We start from the raw sequence: 17,011 nt of genomic DNA on the forward strand, positions 1-17,011 counted from the left end.
CGGATTCTCTTGAATGCCACCATCATTCTAGCTTACACCACGAAGATTCTGATTAAGAGATCTAAGAGATACTCATTCAATCTAATGTAGAACGGAAGTGGTTGTCAGGCACGCGTTCATAGGGAATGATGATGATTGTCACGTTCATCACATTCAGGTTGAAGTGCGAATGAATATCTTAGAAGCGAAATAAGATGAGTTGAATAGAAAATAGTAGTACTTTGCATTAATCATTGAGGAACAGCAGAGCTCCACACCTTAATCTATGGAGTGCAGAAACTCTATCGTTGGAAATACATAAGTGAAAGGTCCAGGCATGGCCGAGAGGCCAGCCTTCAAAACGTGATCAATAGTCTCTTAAGATGAAAAATGGATTAAAACTGAGACCAAAGATCTCTAATACAATAGTAAAAAGTCCTATTTATAATAAGCTAGCTACTAGGGTTTACAGAAGTAAGTAATTGATGCATAAATCCACTTCCGGGGCCCACTTGGTGTGTGCTTGGGCTGAGCTTGAGTGTTACATGTGTAGAGGTCATTCCTGGAGTTGAACGCCAGTTTTGGTGCCAGTTTGAGCGTTGAACTCCACTTTGCAACTTGTTTCTGGCGCTGGACGCCAGAATTGGGCAGAGAACTGGCGTTGAATGCCAGTTTGCATCGTCTAAACTTGGAAAAAGTATTGAATATTATACATTTCTGGAAAGCCCTGGATGTCTACTTTCCAACGCAATTGGAAGCGCGCCATTTCGAGTTCTGTAGCTCCAGAAAATCCACTTTGAGTGTAGGGAAGTCAGAATCCAACAGCATCAGTAGTCCTTCTTCAACCTCTGAATCTGATTTTTGCTCAAGTCCCTCAATTTCAGCCAGAAAATACCTGAAATCACAGAAAAATACACAAACTCATAGTAAAGTCCAGAAATGTGAATTTAACATAAAAACTAATGAAAACATCCCTAAAAGTAACTAGATCCTACTAAAAACATACTAAAAACAATGCCAAAAAGCGTATAAATTATCCGCTCATCATTCCTCCTATGGCAAGATGTGTGTTGGTGGATCACCGTTGTCAATGGCTACCATTCGTCCTCTCAGGGAAAATGGTCCAGGTGTGCTGTCACCGCACGGCTAATCATCTGTCGGTTCTCACTCATGCTGGAATAGGATCCATTGACCCTTTTGCGTCTGTCACTACGCCCAACCCTTGTGAGTTTGAAGCTCGTCACAGTCATTCATTCCCTGAATCCTACTCGGAATACCACAGACAAGGTTTAGACTTTCCAGATTCTCAAGAATGCTGCCAATGGATTCTAGCCTATACCACGAAGATTCTGATTAAGGAATCCAAGAGATACTCATTCAATCGAAGGTAGAACGGAGGTGGTTGTCAGGCACGCGTTCATAGGTTGAGAATGGTGATGAGTGTCACAGATCATCACATCCATCATATTGAAGTGCGAATGAACATCTTAGATAGAAACAAGCGTGTTTGAATAGAAAACAGAACTAATTGCATTAATTCTTCGGGACACAGCAGAGCTCCTCACCCCCAACAATGGAGTTTAGAGACTCATGCCGTCAAAGAGTACAAAGTTCAGATCTAAAAATGTCATGAGATACAAAATAAATCTCTAAAAGTTGTTTAAATACTAAACTAGTAACCTAGGTTTACAGAAAATGAGTAAACTAAGATAGATAGTGCAGAAATCCACTTCTGGGGCCCACTTGGTGTGTGCTGGGGCTGAGACTTGAGCTTTACACGTGCCTAGGCTATTTCCAGAGTTAAACGCCAGGTTGTAACCTGTTTCTGGCATTTAACTCTAACTTGTAACATGTTTCTGGCGTTTATCGCCAGAATGCAACATGAAACTGGCGTTGAACGCCAGTTTATGTCGTTTATCCTTGAGCAAAGTATGGACTATTATATATTGCTGGAAATCCCTGGATGTCTACTTTCCAACGCAATTGAGAGCGCGCCATTTGGACTCATGTAGCTCCAAAAAATCCATTTTGAGTGCAGGGAGGTCAGAATCCAACAGCATCAGCAGTCCTTTTTCAGCCTAAATCAGATTTTTTGCTCAGCTCCCTCAATTTCAGCCAGAAATTACCTGAAATCACAGAAAAATACACAAACTCATAGTAAAGTCCAGAAATGTAATTTTTATTTAAAAACTAATAAAAAATATAATAAAAAGTGACTAAAACATATTAAAAACTACCTAAAAACAATGCCAAAAAGTGTATAAATTATCCGCTCATCACCACTCCCAAGTATCGACGCTCTGGTAGATGCCTCCTCCGGATATAAATACCTCTCATTTATGGACGCATACTCGGGATACAACCAAATCCCAATGTATCCACCCGACCAAGAAAAAACTTCATTCTTAACCCCAAAAGCAAACTACTGCTACATTGTCATGCCTTTTGGTCTCAAAAACGCGGGAGCTACTTATCAGAGATTAATGAACAAAATCTTTACCTATCAAATCGGAAAAATCATGGAAGTCTATGTGGACGACATGTTAATAAAGACACAAACTGAGGAGATGCTATTGTCCGACCTGACTCAGGTGTTCGACACTATAAGAAAGGATGGCATGTGACTCAATCCTGCAAAATGCACCTTCACAGTAGAAGCTGGCAAATTCTTGGGTTTTATGCTCACACAAAGAGGAATAAAGGTAAATCCAGATAAATGCCGGGGGCCATACTCGACATGAAGAGCCCGACTTCTGTCAAAGAAGTACAGCAACTCAACGGGAGGCTGGCAGCGTTGTCCAGATTTCTAGTTGGATCGGCAATAAGATCTCTCTCCTTCTACACTACTCTAAGGAAAGGAAAAAAGTTCGAATGGACAAAAGAGTGTAAGAAAGCCTTCCAAGATTTCAAAAGATTCCTGGGACAACCACCTATCCTAACTCAGCCATGGGAAGGAGAACCACTCACATTATACCTCGCAGTAGGAAGTCGGGCAATAGCGTCAGCACTAGTTCGAGAAGATGACAGTGGGCAACAACCCGTATACTTCATCAGTAAAGAATTACAAGGATTTGAGCTAAACTACCAAAAAATAGGAAAATTTGCATACGCCCTCATACTAACATCTCGATGACTTCGTCAATACTTCCAAGCCCACATCATTAGGGTTCAGACTAACCAGCCTATAAAAGGGATTTTGCAGAAAACAGATCTAGCGGGTAGGATTTTGCAATGGGCAGTCGAGTTGTCCGAATTTGATCTTCAATACGAAGCTCTGACAGCTATTAAGTCACAATACCTGGCCGACTTCATCGCAGAATTTATGGACACCCCGGAACCCCCCACAGAATGGAGTCTCTACGTGGATGGTTCCTCAAATAAAACTGGAAGCGGCGCAGGCGTGATAATCGAAAGCGATCAAGGAACCCAAATCGAACTCTCCCTCAAATTCGGGTTCCCTGCCTCAAACAACCAAGCAGAATATGAGGCACTACTAGCTGGTTTGAAGCTGGCTAGAGAGGTTTGAGCTCAAAAGCTTATCATCTTCAGTGATTCACAAGTAGTCACTTCACAAATAGCAGGGAGCTACCATGCTAGAGATCCCACCATGAAGAAATATTTGGACAAAACCAGGGAACAGCTTGGACAGATAGGAGAATATAAAGTCCGTCACATACCCCGAGAACAGAAAGCCCGAGCTGATGCACTCTCAAAACTAGCCAGCACCAAATCAGGGGGCAACAATAGAAACCTCATCCAAGAAATGCTGCATTCTCCGTCAATCTCGGAAAAAGAAAAAATCCTAACTATAACAGGTCAGGATCAAGGATGGATGACCCCCATAATTAAATACCTCAAAACAGAAACACTCCCCACAGGTGAAAAGGAGGCAAATAGGTTAAAACGGGAGGCACAACACTACACTATCATAAATAATACTCTATACTAAAGAGGGATCTCAATACCATTGTTAAAATGTGTGCCGACTTCCAACACAAAGGAAGTTCTAGAAGAAATACACAGTGACATTTGTGGCAATCATCTCGGAGCACAAGCACTTACTAAAAAAGTACTCCGGGCAGGATTTTACTGGCCAACCCTACAAAAAGAGGCCACAGAGTTCGTAAAGACATGTCCACCCTGTCAAAAACATTCCAACTTTCACATTGCCCCCCCAGAAGAGCTCATCAGCGTGACCTCACCATGGCCATTCGCAAAATGGGGACTCGACCTTCTCGAACCTTTCCTCAGGGATCGGGGCAAGTTAAATTCCTCATAGTAGGGGTAGACTATTTCACAAAATGGATCGAGGCAGAACCCCTAGCTAACGCCATTGCTCAAAGAAGTCGAAAATTCCTATATAGGAACATTGTCACAAGGTTCGGGGTTTCATACTCCATCACCACAGACAATGGCACCCAATTCACAGATACAGGCTTCAGAAAAGCTAGTGGCCGACTTGAACATAAAACACCAGTTCACTTCCGTAGAATATCCCCAAGCCAATGGACAAGCCGAGGCTGCCAACAAGGTCATATTGGCTGGACTAAAACGAAGATTACATGACACAAAGGGAGCCTGGGCTGAAGAGCTCCCACAAGTCCTATGGGCATATCGGACAACACCGCATTCCACCATAAAGGAATCACCCTTACGATTAGCATACGGAACGGAGGCAATGATCCCAGTAGAGATCGAAGAAGGATCGCCTAGAGTGATCCACTATAATGAAGAAGCCAACTCCCAGCTTCAAAGGGAAGAACTCGATCTACTCCCGGAAGTTCAAGAAAGGGCTCGGATCAGGGAAGAAACACTAAAGCATCGAATGGCTTCCAAATATAATCAAAAGGTGGTGCCACGAGGTTTTGCCAAAAATGACCTCATTCTAATCCGAAACGATATCGGAACAACTCGACCTGGAGAAGGAAAGCTGGCAACAAACTGGAAAGGACCCTACCGAGTTATAGAAGTACTTGGGAAGGGCTACTACAGATTGTACGAACTTGATGGATGAGAGCTTCCTAGGTCATGGCACGCCTGCAACCTAAGAAGGTACTATATCTAGGGATGGTAAAGGATCTTAGCATAAGATGCACTCTTTTTCTTGAAAAGGTTTTTTAATGAGGCACCAAGGCAAGAACCACAAATTATCCGACTTAAAAAGATAAAAACTCTGCATGTATATATTTGCATTTTCTTTTAAATAAAATATATTAGATGTTCTACAAGTTTTCAAGACGCATTAATCTGAAAAATTCAACGTCCGATTATAAAGCAACAGATCGGCAGAAAGTGAAAAACAAATTCACTGCACGATCATGATAAAGACCAACAGAGATAAAAAACAAATTCATCTAAAGGTCGACCAAACGAGGATTGAACCCAACTTCTACAAATCGGCAAAGACGAAAACAGAATAATGCAAGAAGTTATCGAAGGTGATCCGGAGAAAGGACCTGGCGAGGTCTTGATAAGATGGATTGCTAAATAATAACTTAAAGACTGGCCGATGTTAAGAAGTCGGACCAGTCGACCAAAGTTATAAGTAAACCCTGGAAAGAGGTCTGGCCAACCCAATAAAAGAGGATTACTATAACTTAGAAGGGCACGACATGACGAAGTCGGCCCAAAACATAAAAGTTATAAAAAGTAATCCCTGAAAGAGACCTGAGTAAGGTCCAAGAAAGAGGATTACAAAAATAACTTAAAAGGACCCGACATGACGAAGTCGGCCTAAAACATAAAAGTTATAAAAAGTAATCCCTGAAAGAGACCTGAGTAAGGTCCAAGAAAGAGGATTACGAAAATAACTTAGAAGGGCCCGACATGACGAAGTCGGCCCAAAACATAAAAGTTATAAAAAGTAATCCCTGAAAGAGACCTGAGTAAGGTCCAAGAAAGAGGATTACGAAGATAACTTAGAAGGGCCCGACATGACGAAGTTGGCCAAAAAATAAAAGTTATAAAAAGTAATCCCTGAAAGAGACCTGAGTAAGGTCCAAGAAAGAGGATTACGAAAATAACTTAGAAGGGCCCGACATGACGAAGTCGGCTGACGTGGCGGAAATTGGCAAGTTAAGAATTGTTATAAGATATGCGTTGCAAGTATAGTCCTCAACCAACCAGAAATCCGCTTATCAATTTAAAAGGATGTCACAGAAATTAAAATTAAAATACTGGGAGTATGAATCCCAGGTCGTCTCCCAACGAGTTGCAGGAAAGTGTGCTATTTTATTAATCAGATGGTTTTCAAAAAAGATTTGAGTTGAACGACAGGAAATTAAATCAGAGAATTAATGTAATTTAAATAAAAGCCTTGATTGTTTACTGGGAGTAGATTAGTTGGAAGCCCTATTCTTGTTGCAGTACTTTCAAGATTAATCGATAATTGGGGTTGTTCTGTTTAGTTATCCCTTACTAGTTAAGGGAAAGTCAAACAAGTTGGAATGCTGTTTCTATTCACAAGTCCCAATCCGCTTACTTGGAAGGACTGGCGTTAGTGACTAGAGAGCAAACCAATAATAAACCCAATTACAATTTCTCCCTTGAGCACTCCAACTCAAGGGTTCCTTTCAGTCAACTCCCCATCAAGTTAGGGAACTACTCGCTCATTGTGAATGTGAAATTCATAACATAGGAAAGGGAATTAAAGGAAGACATGATAAATAAAACTCAAAGGAATTAATTAAAAATAAAAATAACTCTTGTATTGATAAATTCTAAAATAATCCAACAGTAAGATTGAAATAAATTAAAGGACATGGAATAGTAAAGCCAGGTAAAGAAAACGAACTAGAATGATGAAGTCTTGATGAGGTAATAACTCTTCTCAATATCCCAATGCAAAAACTAATTAAAAATCCTAAGAACTATGAATGTGTGTAGAGAGAAAACCTAGAGGAGAGGAAAACTAGATCTGAAAAACTAAAACTATCTAGAATGAATGTTGTTGTTGGTCTCTGCATGTTCCCTGGCTCTAGTCTGCTTTTCTCGGCCGAAAACTGGGTCGAAACAGGGCCAAAAATCGCCCCCAGCGATTCTGCAGATTATGCAGATCGCGCATGTCACGCAATCACGTCATTCATGCGGACGCGTCATTCGGCGTTTTGCTTCTCCACGCGGGCGCGTCGTCCACGCCTCCGCGTCACTTGTGCTATTCCATCTGCGCGGTCGCGTGAGCCATGTGGCCGCGTCAATGCGATTTTCTCTCTTTCGCGCGGTCGCGTGATCCATGCGGCCGCGTCACTTCTTGCTGGTCATCTCCTCAATTTCTTGTGTTCCTTCTATTTTTGCAAGCTTCCTTTCCAATCTCCAACTCATTCATGCCCTATAAAGCCTGAAACACTTAACACACAGGTCACGGCATCGAATGGAATAAAGAAGAATTAAAATACATAATCAAAAGTCTCTAGGAAGCAAGTTTTCAATCATGTAATAAATTTAGGAAGAAAATATAAATGCATGCTAATCATATGAATAAGTGGGTAAAGATCATGATAAAACCACACAATTAAACACAATATAAACCATAAAATAGTGGTTTATCAACCTCCCCACACTTAAACATTAGCATGTCCTCATGCTTAGTTGAAGGAGATAATATGAATGAGTAGGAAAATGTAGAACTCATGCAATGCATTGCAACCTATATATGTGAATGCAACTATATGATTCTTGTCTACTTGATCAAAAGTAAATAAGCTCTTCAAAACAATTACAAACCAAGTTGCACTAACTCAATTCTTATACAGTAAGAACAGATAAAAATGCAAGAAGATAGCTCATGAAAGCAGAGAACATAGAAATTCAAGCATGGAACCCTCACTGATGATGTATGTACACTCTAGTCTCTCTAGTGTATAGGGTCATCACTCTATCCTTCTCTAATCATGCTTTCTAATTTTTGTTCTTCTCCTGACCAGTCAACAACATTTAATATACCAATGCAAACGTCATGAGGTCTTTTCAAGGTTGTAATGGAGCCAAGGTAAGGGTAAGGATACATATATGGCTAAGTAAGCTTATAACTTGAATCTTTAATTAACCCAAGCTTTAACATAACCTATATATATTCTATATAACTTTAGAATTCATACCTAGCTACCCAGAAATCTCTTTCACATTCCATACTCATGTTTCAACTTTTTATTTTAATTTTATCATACATGCATTGATCTTTGAATTCTTAACTTAGTATTGGCGTGATTTTGTCCCCTTATTTAATTATTGAATATTTTTTGAATTTTTTTTCATAAACATAAAAACATAAAAATAACATAGCTTATCAATGCACATAGATTTTTAATTCTTATAGTTTCACATGAGTAGGTACCCAAATTCCCATTATATTATCATGACACATTCCCTTATTATCTTTTGTTCCCACAATTTCCCATACTTGATTGACTCACACAATTCTATCTTAAGCTAACCAAAGATTCAATTTGGGATATATAATTGTTTTTCCGCTTAAGGCTAGTAATGTGGTAAAATATAGAACAAATGAGATTTAAAGGCTCAAAGTGGCTAACAAAGATAATTGAGAGGGTAGGCTTAATTTGGATAAGTGGGCTAAACAAATAATGGCCTCAATCATATGCAAACATATAAATATAATAAACATTGGACATATAAGATGAAACAAAATATAGATTACAAATCATAGAGAAGTAAACACACAAGAATAAAATAATTATGGTTAAATAATATAACCATTCATAAAGGCTCAATTCTCACAGGTTGTGTGTTCTTTAGCTCAAAAATCATGTTCCAAATACAACTTCAAGCAAATTTAACATAAAAGTTTTAATTAAAATTAGTGAAATTTTGTTCTAAAGATAGGGTCTTAGAAGAAACTTATTGTCTTTTTAATCAAGCAGAACATGCATGCAACTAATCTATTACTATGCAATTTATCCTATTCTACAAAAGAAAAACTAACTAAGTATCCTAATTTATTGGTGTTAGGGAAGAGAATTACCTCCGAAAGTCAGGTACTGACCGACCTTCCCACACTTAAAGCTTTGCACCGTCCTCGGTGCCATCTGTCAAGAACAAAGGTGGGCTGGTAGCAGTATCTCCACAATCGGGACCATCATGGCTCCCTGTGCTGGTAAAGGAAGTGGAGTCCGGGGTGTCTGAGTCCTTGAATTTTCCTATAATCAGCTCCTTGAGGTATGTGAATCGGCGCTTGTTACGACGCTCTCTCATCTTAGCTTGCTGTTCCTGCTGATGCAACTTTTCAAGTATCTGATGGAGCAGTTAGGCTGTTGTAGGTGCTTGTGGTGTTGAAGAAGGAATATCTTCAACTGGTTCAGTAGGCTGGCTAGTAGTGGCTGTTGGAAGTCTAGGGTGCTTCTCGTTAGGGACATACTGATCATTCCGGGGAAGCATGGCTTTGGTGTCCCCAGCTCTGTAGGAGACTCTGGCTGCTGAGGCAAGATCTGAGACCAAGGCGGGAAAAGGTAAGTTACCCGCAATTTGTACGTGTTCCATGGCATTCCGGATATTTCTTGGGAGATTCAGAGGTTGGTCTGTAAGGATGCACCATAGTAGAACGGCCATGTCTGCAGTGAAGGAGGACTCGTGAGTGCTCGGAAAGACGTAATGGAACATGATCTGTGCCCATACGCGAGCCTCCAAGGTAAGTGCTGAAGCTGATATTCCCTTAGGGCGGGTACGATGGTATCCGTAGATCCATCGGCTGCCAGGTAGTGCGATAACTCTGAGAACAGCGTCCCAGTCAAATTGGTACATCTGGCACTTGAGTGCGGCTTCTTGAAAGGTGTCTAATCCTGTTGGAATAGGGGGAAGACTTAGAACTTTTTGAATGGCCTCTTCTGTAATAGGGACTTATTTCTGATGGACATAGACAAACTGCAGGTTTGGCAGGTGGAAGTTTGAGTAGAACTCGACTACCCAAGAAAGATTGACCTGCCTTGGCTGTCTCTGTAGGAAATCCCATTGTCTTCGGGCAATTTGCGGCTCAACAAAGGTAGCAATATTGGGCGGGAGGAGAAGAAGGTATTCGTTGTTGTAACTCCTTTCTGCCAGGATGGGGAACATCTGTTCACAGTAACGATTGGAAAATCGCGCAGTGTCCTTTGCTGGGAAGGCTTTTTCTTTATCATCAACCTTTATAATCCTTTTAGATTTCTTTGTTGAGGGCTTTACTGCAGTTGAAGAGGGTTCTGCCACTAATACTCTCTTGGTTCCTCTTCTTGCTGGTTGTTTAGGAGTAGCTTTCTCCTTTCCTTTCTTGGTGGCCATCCTGAAAAAGGAAAGAGAAAGTAAATTAAATTTAAAAAAAATAGAGCAAGGAAGAGGGAGGTATAAGTGATAATCGATGCACAATAAAAAAGAATGACGTTAACACATGGTCATGACTACATGTGGATAGTCATCAATGGAAATATAGCAAGTGCATTGGAGGACAATTAAATGCAAGAGGTTTATTGGCATGCAGGCAAAGGCATAAGTAGCATAGATCATGCATTTAAATTGTCAAATTGTTATTACTCGTGACAAACTAGCCATCATGTTTGTATTGACAATTAAATTCAATGAATATAATAGTAAAGGGAATTTGTGAAAAGCAAGCATTGAATAGTAGAGTAGAATAACGTGGAGAAGTGCATAATGCCATATGGGTTTTTTCACAAACACATAGCATGCATGTAGAATAAGCTCTTGAAAATAAGATTTTGAACATGCAAGCAACCCTTTTAAAAAGTAATATATAATTGCCAAACAAAGTCATAATAATTAGAAGCATATAATGGAAAACAATGACTCAAATAAATTTATAACACCAAGTAAAAAGGAAAAAGAAAGAAAGAAAAAGAAAATATGAGTAATGAAAGTAAAAAGAAAAGAAAAGAAGATAACATATAAAAATAGGAAGAATAATAGAAGAGTAAAGGGTAGAAGAAGAAAAGAAAAACCTTGTTAATGGGGATGAGAGAGAGTAAAAAGTGAGAAAGAAGGAAGAAGGAAGGAAGGGAGGGAGGAGAAATAAGGAGGGAAAAGAGAAAATAGGATTTGGGGAGAAAAAGATAAGATAGTTGGCAAATTAGGGTGTGCTGTGCGGCGCAAGCGATGCGGTCGCGTGGAGTACGCGGTCGCGCGACTTGCGCTTAAACTGATTGACTCGGTCGCATCGGTCACGCGGTCGCGTGACCCGTTTTAGGCTAATGGCGCGAGGGTAGCCTCGCACTCACACAACTCTCTGTTCAAAATCATATTAGTGCCAAATTTTGGGTGACGCGATCGCGTAGGGCATGACGCAGTCGCATCGCTCACGCGGCCGCGTGGGAAGGATTATGCGCTCAGCACCAATCCAGCACCACTCTAGCACAACTTTTGGTCGTGCACCCTTGTTACGTCGAAATCCAGGTCACGCGACCGCGTGGGCGGCCAAAATTCCCATTCAACACGGACGCGTCAGCGACGCGGTCGCGTGGGACGATTTGTGCCATGGGCACGCCTCTAGCCACGCTCCTACATGACTCTCTGTTCGTTTATTATTTTCTCCCATCTCCTTGCAACGCGGACGCGTCAATGATGCGGTCGCGTCGCGTAACATTTTTTTTAAATAAAAATATGCAAATGCAGAAGCACGAAATGTACTAATAAAGAGAAGAGTTATTGAATAAGAAAATTAAAAATAAGGAAAAGAACGATCATACCATGGTGGGTTGTCTCCCACCTAGCACTTTGCTTTAACGTCCGTAAGTTGGATGCTCCACTAGCTCAGTCTTCGGCTCTGTGGGGATCTTCCAAGAGGAAGATCTCGAGCTCCTTGTTTTTCTTCAACTGCTCGCCATGGTACAGCTTTAAACGATGTCCATTAACTTTGATAAGTTCAGAGCTTGAAGGATGGCTTAGGTGATAAACTCCGTACGGTTCGGCCTTCTCTACTCTGTATGGACCTTCCCATCTTGATCTCAACTTGCCCAGCATGAGCCTCAGTCGAGATTTGTAAAGGAGGACCAAATCCCCAGGTTAGAACTCTTTCCTCCTGATGTGCTGATCATGCACAGCCTTCATCTTCTCCTTGTATAGTCTTGAGTTCTCATAAGCTTCCAGGCGAAGGCTCTCCAATTCTTGCAGTTGCAATCTCCTTTCAACTTCGGCTTCCTCAATTCCCATGTTGCACTCTTTTACTGCCCAAAAGGCTTTGTGCTCTACTTCAATAGGGAGATGACAAGCTTTTCTATAAACTAAGCGGAAATGACTCATCCCAATGGGTGTTTTGTATGCTGTTCTATATGCCCAGAGTGCATCTTGTAGCCTGGTGCTCTAGTCTCTTCTATGAGGTTTGACTATCTTCTGCAAGATACGCTTTATTTCTCTGTTTGACACCTCGGCTTGCCCATTAGTCTGAGGGTGGTATGCTGTTGCCACCTTATGAATTATCCCATGCTTCTTCATTAATCCTGTTAGTCTCCTGTTACAAAAATGGGTGCCTTGATCGCTCACAATTGCTCGTCGTGATCCAAAGTGACAAATAATGTGGTTTCTCACAAAGGAAACAACAGTGTTAGCATCATCAGTGCGGGTAGGAATTGCTTCCACCCATTTGGAAACATAATCTACAGCTAACAATATATAAAAATAACTATTAGAATTTGGAAATGGACCCATGAAGTCAATGCCCCAAACGTCAAAAATTTCACAAAATAGCATAATTTGTTGAGGCATCTCATCCCTCCTGGATATATTACCAAATTTCTAGCATGGGAAACAAGATCTACAAAATTCAGCAGCGTCTTTAAAAAGAGTAGGCCACCAGAATCCACAGTCTAATATTTTTCTAGCAGTTCTTTGAGGGCCAAAATGTCCTCCACTCTCAGATGAGTGACAGGCCTCTAAGATGGACTGGAATTCTGATTGAGGCACACACCGTCTAATTACCTGGTCAGCGCCACATCTCCATAAATATGGGTCATCCCATATATAATATTTAGACTCACTTTTCAGCTTGTCTCTTTGATGCTTAGAAAAGTTCGGAGGGAAGGTGCGGCTAACTAGATAATTAGCTACAGGTGCATACCAAGGGACTATCTCAGATACTGCTTGCAGGTTGTCAAATGGGAAATTATCAGCTATAGGAGTGGAGTCATCTGTGATATGCTCAAGGCGACTCAAGTGGTTTGCCACTAAATTTTGGTTACCACTCCTGTCCTTAATTTCCAAATCAAATTCTTGTAATAGCAGTATCCGACGTATAAGCCTTGGTTTGGACTCCTTTTTAGCTAATAAATACTTTTGAGCTCCGTGGTCTGAATACACTACTACTTTAGTACCAAGTAAATAGGCTCGGAATTTATCCAGAGCAAAAACAATAACAAGAAGCTCTTTCTCAGTAGTAGTGTAATTCGACTGAGCGGCATCTAAAGTTTTAGATGCATAAGCAATAACAAAAGGATCCTTACCTTCTCGCTGAGCCAGTGCTGCTCCTACGGCATGGTTGGAAGCATCACACATTATTTCAAATGGTTGGCTCCAGTCTGGTCCTCTCACAATTGGAGTTTGAGTCAGGGCGGTCTTCAGCTTATCAAATGCTTGTTTGCAATTTTCACTGAACTCGAACTCAATATCTTTCTGCAGTAGTCTAGATAAGGGAAGTGCTACCTTACTGAAGTCCTTAATGAATCTCCTGTAAAAACCTGCAAGGCCAAGAAACGAATGGACTTCCCTCACAGAAGAGGGGTAAAGTAAACTAGAAATGACATCCACCTTTGCTGGATCTACAGAAATGCTAGTATTAGACACAACATGTCCTAGTATAATACCTTGTTTTACCATAAAGTGACATTTCTCAAAATTTAATACAAGGTTTGTACTGACACATCTATCTAATACTCTAGATAATCCATCTAAGCAAAGGCTAAAGGAATCGCCGTATACACTAAAATCATCCATAAAAACTTCCATACAGTCCTCAATAAGATCAGAGAAAAGACTCATCATACACCTTTGGAAAGTAGCTGGTGCATTGCACAAGCCAAAGGGCATTCTCTTGTAAGCATAAGTCCCAAAAGGACACGTAAAAGTGGTCTTTTCCTGATCCTCAAGAGCTATATAAATCTGGAAATAACCTGTGTAACCATCTAAAAAACAATAATGCAATTTACCTGATAGGCGATCCAGCATTTGATCAATGAATGGAAGAGGATAGTGATCCTTACGGGTTGCTTGGTTGAGGCGTCTGTAGTCAATGCAGAATCTCCAGGCATTCTGAACTCTGGGTGCCATGAGCTCTCCATGCTCATTCTTCACTGTAGTGACTCCAGACTTCTTTGGCACTACTTGTACTGGGCTCACCCATTCACTGTCTGAGATGGGGTAGATGATGTCTGCCTCTAGTAGTCTGGTCACTTCCTTTTTGACAACCTCGAGGATAGTGGGGTTCAGTCTTCTCTGGGGTTGACGGACAGGTCTTGCTCCCTCTTCTAAAAATATTCTATGCTCACAGACTTGAGGGTTGATGCCTACTATGTCTGCCAAACTCCAACCAATTGCCTTTTTGTGCCTCCTCAGCACACCAAGTAACTGCTCTTCTTGTTGAGAAGTGAACTCCCTTGCAATGATAACTGGAAACTTCTGCTTGTCTTCAAGGTAAGCATATTTGAGGTGTGAAGGAAGGGGTTTTAGCTCTAACTTCTGATCATGGTCAGGCTCTGGGTTGTCTGGAGCTGGTAACAATGGCAAAGCACTGTCATTGTCCTCTGAGAATGTCTCTACACTTGGACCTTGTCCTATGTACTTCTCTTTAAATTCCTCCTGGTGAACTTCAGCCACGGTCTCATCTATAATGTCACACTGGAGGATAGAGTGATCCTCCGGAGGATGCTTCATAACTCCATTCAGATTAAAGATTACTACTCTGCCATCTATTTCAAAAGAGTATGTTCCTGAAAAAGCATCTAATTTAAACTTTGAGGTCTTCAGGAATGGCCTTCCGAGTAGGATTGATGATGGCTTCTCTGAGTCATTTTGGGACATTTCCAGGATTTAAAAATCAGTGGGGAATGTGAGTCCCTTAATGCCCACTAATACATCTTCAGCAACTCCAACCACTGTAATAATGCTTTTATCTGCTAACACAAAATGAGCTGCCGACCTTTTTAAGGGAGGGAGCCTCAAAATATCATATATAGACAAAGGCATTATACTCACACATGCTCCTAAATCACACATGCAATCAGAAAATACTACACCACCAATAGTACAATTAACCATACAAGGACCTGGGTCACTACACTTTTCAAGTAAACCACCCATTAAAGCAGATATGGAACTTCCTAAAGGAATAGTTTCTAATTCATTAATTTTGTCTTTATGTATACATAAATCTTTTAGAAACTTTGCATACTTAGGTACCTGTTGAATAACATCAAATAGAAGAACAGTTACCTCAACCTTTTTGAATATCTCTACCATTTTTAGATCAGGTTTCAGCTGCTTCCTGGGATTCCTTGAAAGTTGTGGAAATGGAATAGGAGTGGTGTCTTCTGTAGTGTCTGCGCCTTTTAATGTTTCCTCCTGTGGTTGAGCTTCTTCTTTTTCAGCTATGTCCTGTATGTCTTCTTCCTCTTCAACATCTTCTATTTCCACTACCTCTTCAGCTGAGGCATGTTCTGGTGGGCTTGGCTCATCCTGAGTCCTCTCCTACAGTGTGGTTCCGGACCTTAGGGTGATGGCATTAATACCACCCTTGGGATTGGGTAATGGTTGAGAGGGAATTCCACTGGAGCTCAAAGGTTGGTTATTGGAATTATTCATTAATCCAATCTGGGAGACAAGAGCTTGCAAAGTAGCGTTCAGACCATTTAGAGTGGCATTAATGTTATTTTCTATGGTCTGCTGTCTCCGATCAATAGATTGTAGTAAGTCATCATTAGCAGAAGACGAAGGATAGGTAGTTTAAGAGGTTTGCTATTGGATATTCTGTGGTCCTTGGGATTGCCTCAGGTGAGGTGCTCTGTAAGGCTGGTACTGGTTCTGCTGCCTGTTGTTGTTGTTATTCTACCTCTGATTTCCCTAATTATCTCTGCCTCCTCTGTTGTTGTTGTCCCTCCAATTCTGGTTAGAATTATCCTGCCACCCATGGTTGTAATTGCCACTTTGATTGTACCCTTGGTTGGGGCGGTCATAGAAGTTATGAGTGGCTGCCACGATGTTGTCTTCCTGCTGGAGCTGCGGACATTCATTAGTATAATGGCTATAATCAGCACAAATTCCACAAACTCTTTGTGGGACTAACTGTTGGTTTTACTGTGTTGGAGAAGGTTGAGCTTGCTAAACTTGTTGATTCAATTACATCTGCTTCAGCAGGTTGGTCATTTCACAGATACTCTAAGTTAAAGCAGCAGTCTCTCTGCTAGAGGATACTTCTGCAATGGCTTTTGCACGTCCTTATTTCTGCCTGTGATTCCTAGTAGATTCAGCTAAGTCGCTGATCAATTGCCATGCCTCATCAGTGGTCTTGTACTTTTTCATAGACCCATTGCTAGCACTTTCCAATGTGGTCTTATCTTTGGGCCTCATGCCCTGTGTGACGTAGCCGAGTAACACTATCTTGTCAATCATATGTTGGGGGCAAGCTTCCAGAAAATTATTGAAGCGCTCCCAGTACTCATAGAGAGTTTCAAAATCATCTTGAACAATCATGGAAATATCTTTCCTCAGTTTATCAGTAACTTCAGCTGGAAAGAACTTTTCTGAAAATTCTCTTCTGAGTGTATCCCAGTTGGATACAGTTGCTGCGGCTTGAGTGTAGTACCACTCTCTTGCCTTTCCCTCAAGTGAAAATGGGAAGGCTTTCAGCAAAATTGAGGTTTCATCTGCACCATCATGCCTGATAGTAGAACAGGCTGCTTGAAAATCTCTTAGGTGCTTGATAGGCTCTTGAGCAGGTAAGCCATAAAACTTGGGCATCAAATTGAGCAGTACGGTCTTTATTTCAAAGTCTGTAGCCACCGCTGGATGATGCGCTTGAAATGGTTTCATTAAAAAATCAGGGGCT

The 17,011-nt window shown here is 41.0% G+C and overlaps 1 non-coding gene across 1 annotated transcript; it reads left to right on the top strand.

Moving 5' to 3' along the window:
- Positions 1-16,569: 16,569 nt before the first annotated feature.
- LOC148552725 (small nucleolar RNA R71) lies at positions 16,570-16,677 on the top strand. Its single transcript, XR_015892830.1, has one exon. It is a non-coding gene; the product is annotated as a small nucleolar RNA R71 (small nucleolar RNA).
- The last annotated feature ends 334 nt before the right edge of the window (positions 16,678-17,011 follow it).

This window comes from Arachis ipaensis, chromosome B7 (genome assembly GCF_059453495.1).
Source record: "Arachis ipaensis isolate K30076 ecotype BB chromosome B7, ASM5945349v1, whole genome shotgun sequence".
Classification (NCBI taxonomy): Eukaryota; Viridiplantae; Streptophyta; class Magnoliopsida; order Fabales; family Fabaceae; genus Arachis; species Arachis ipaensis.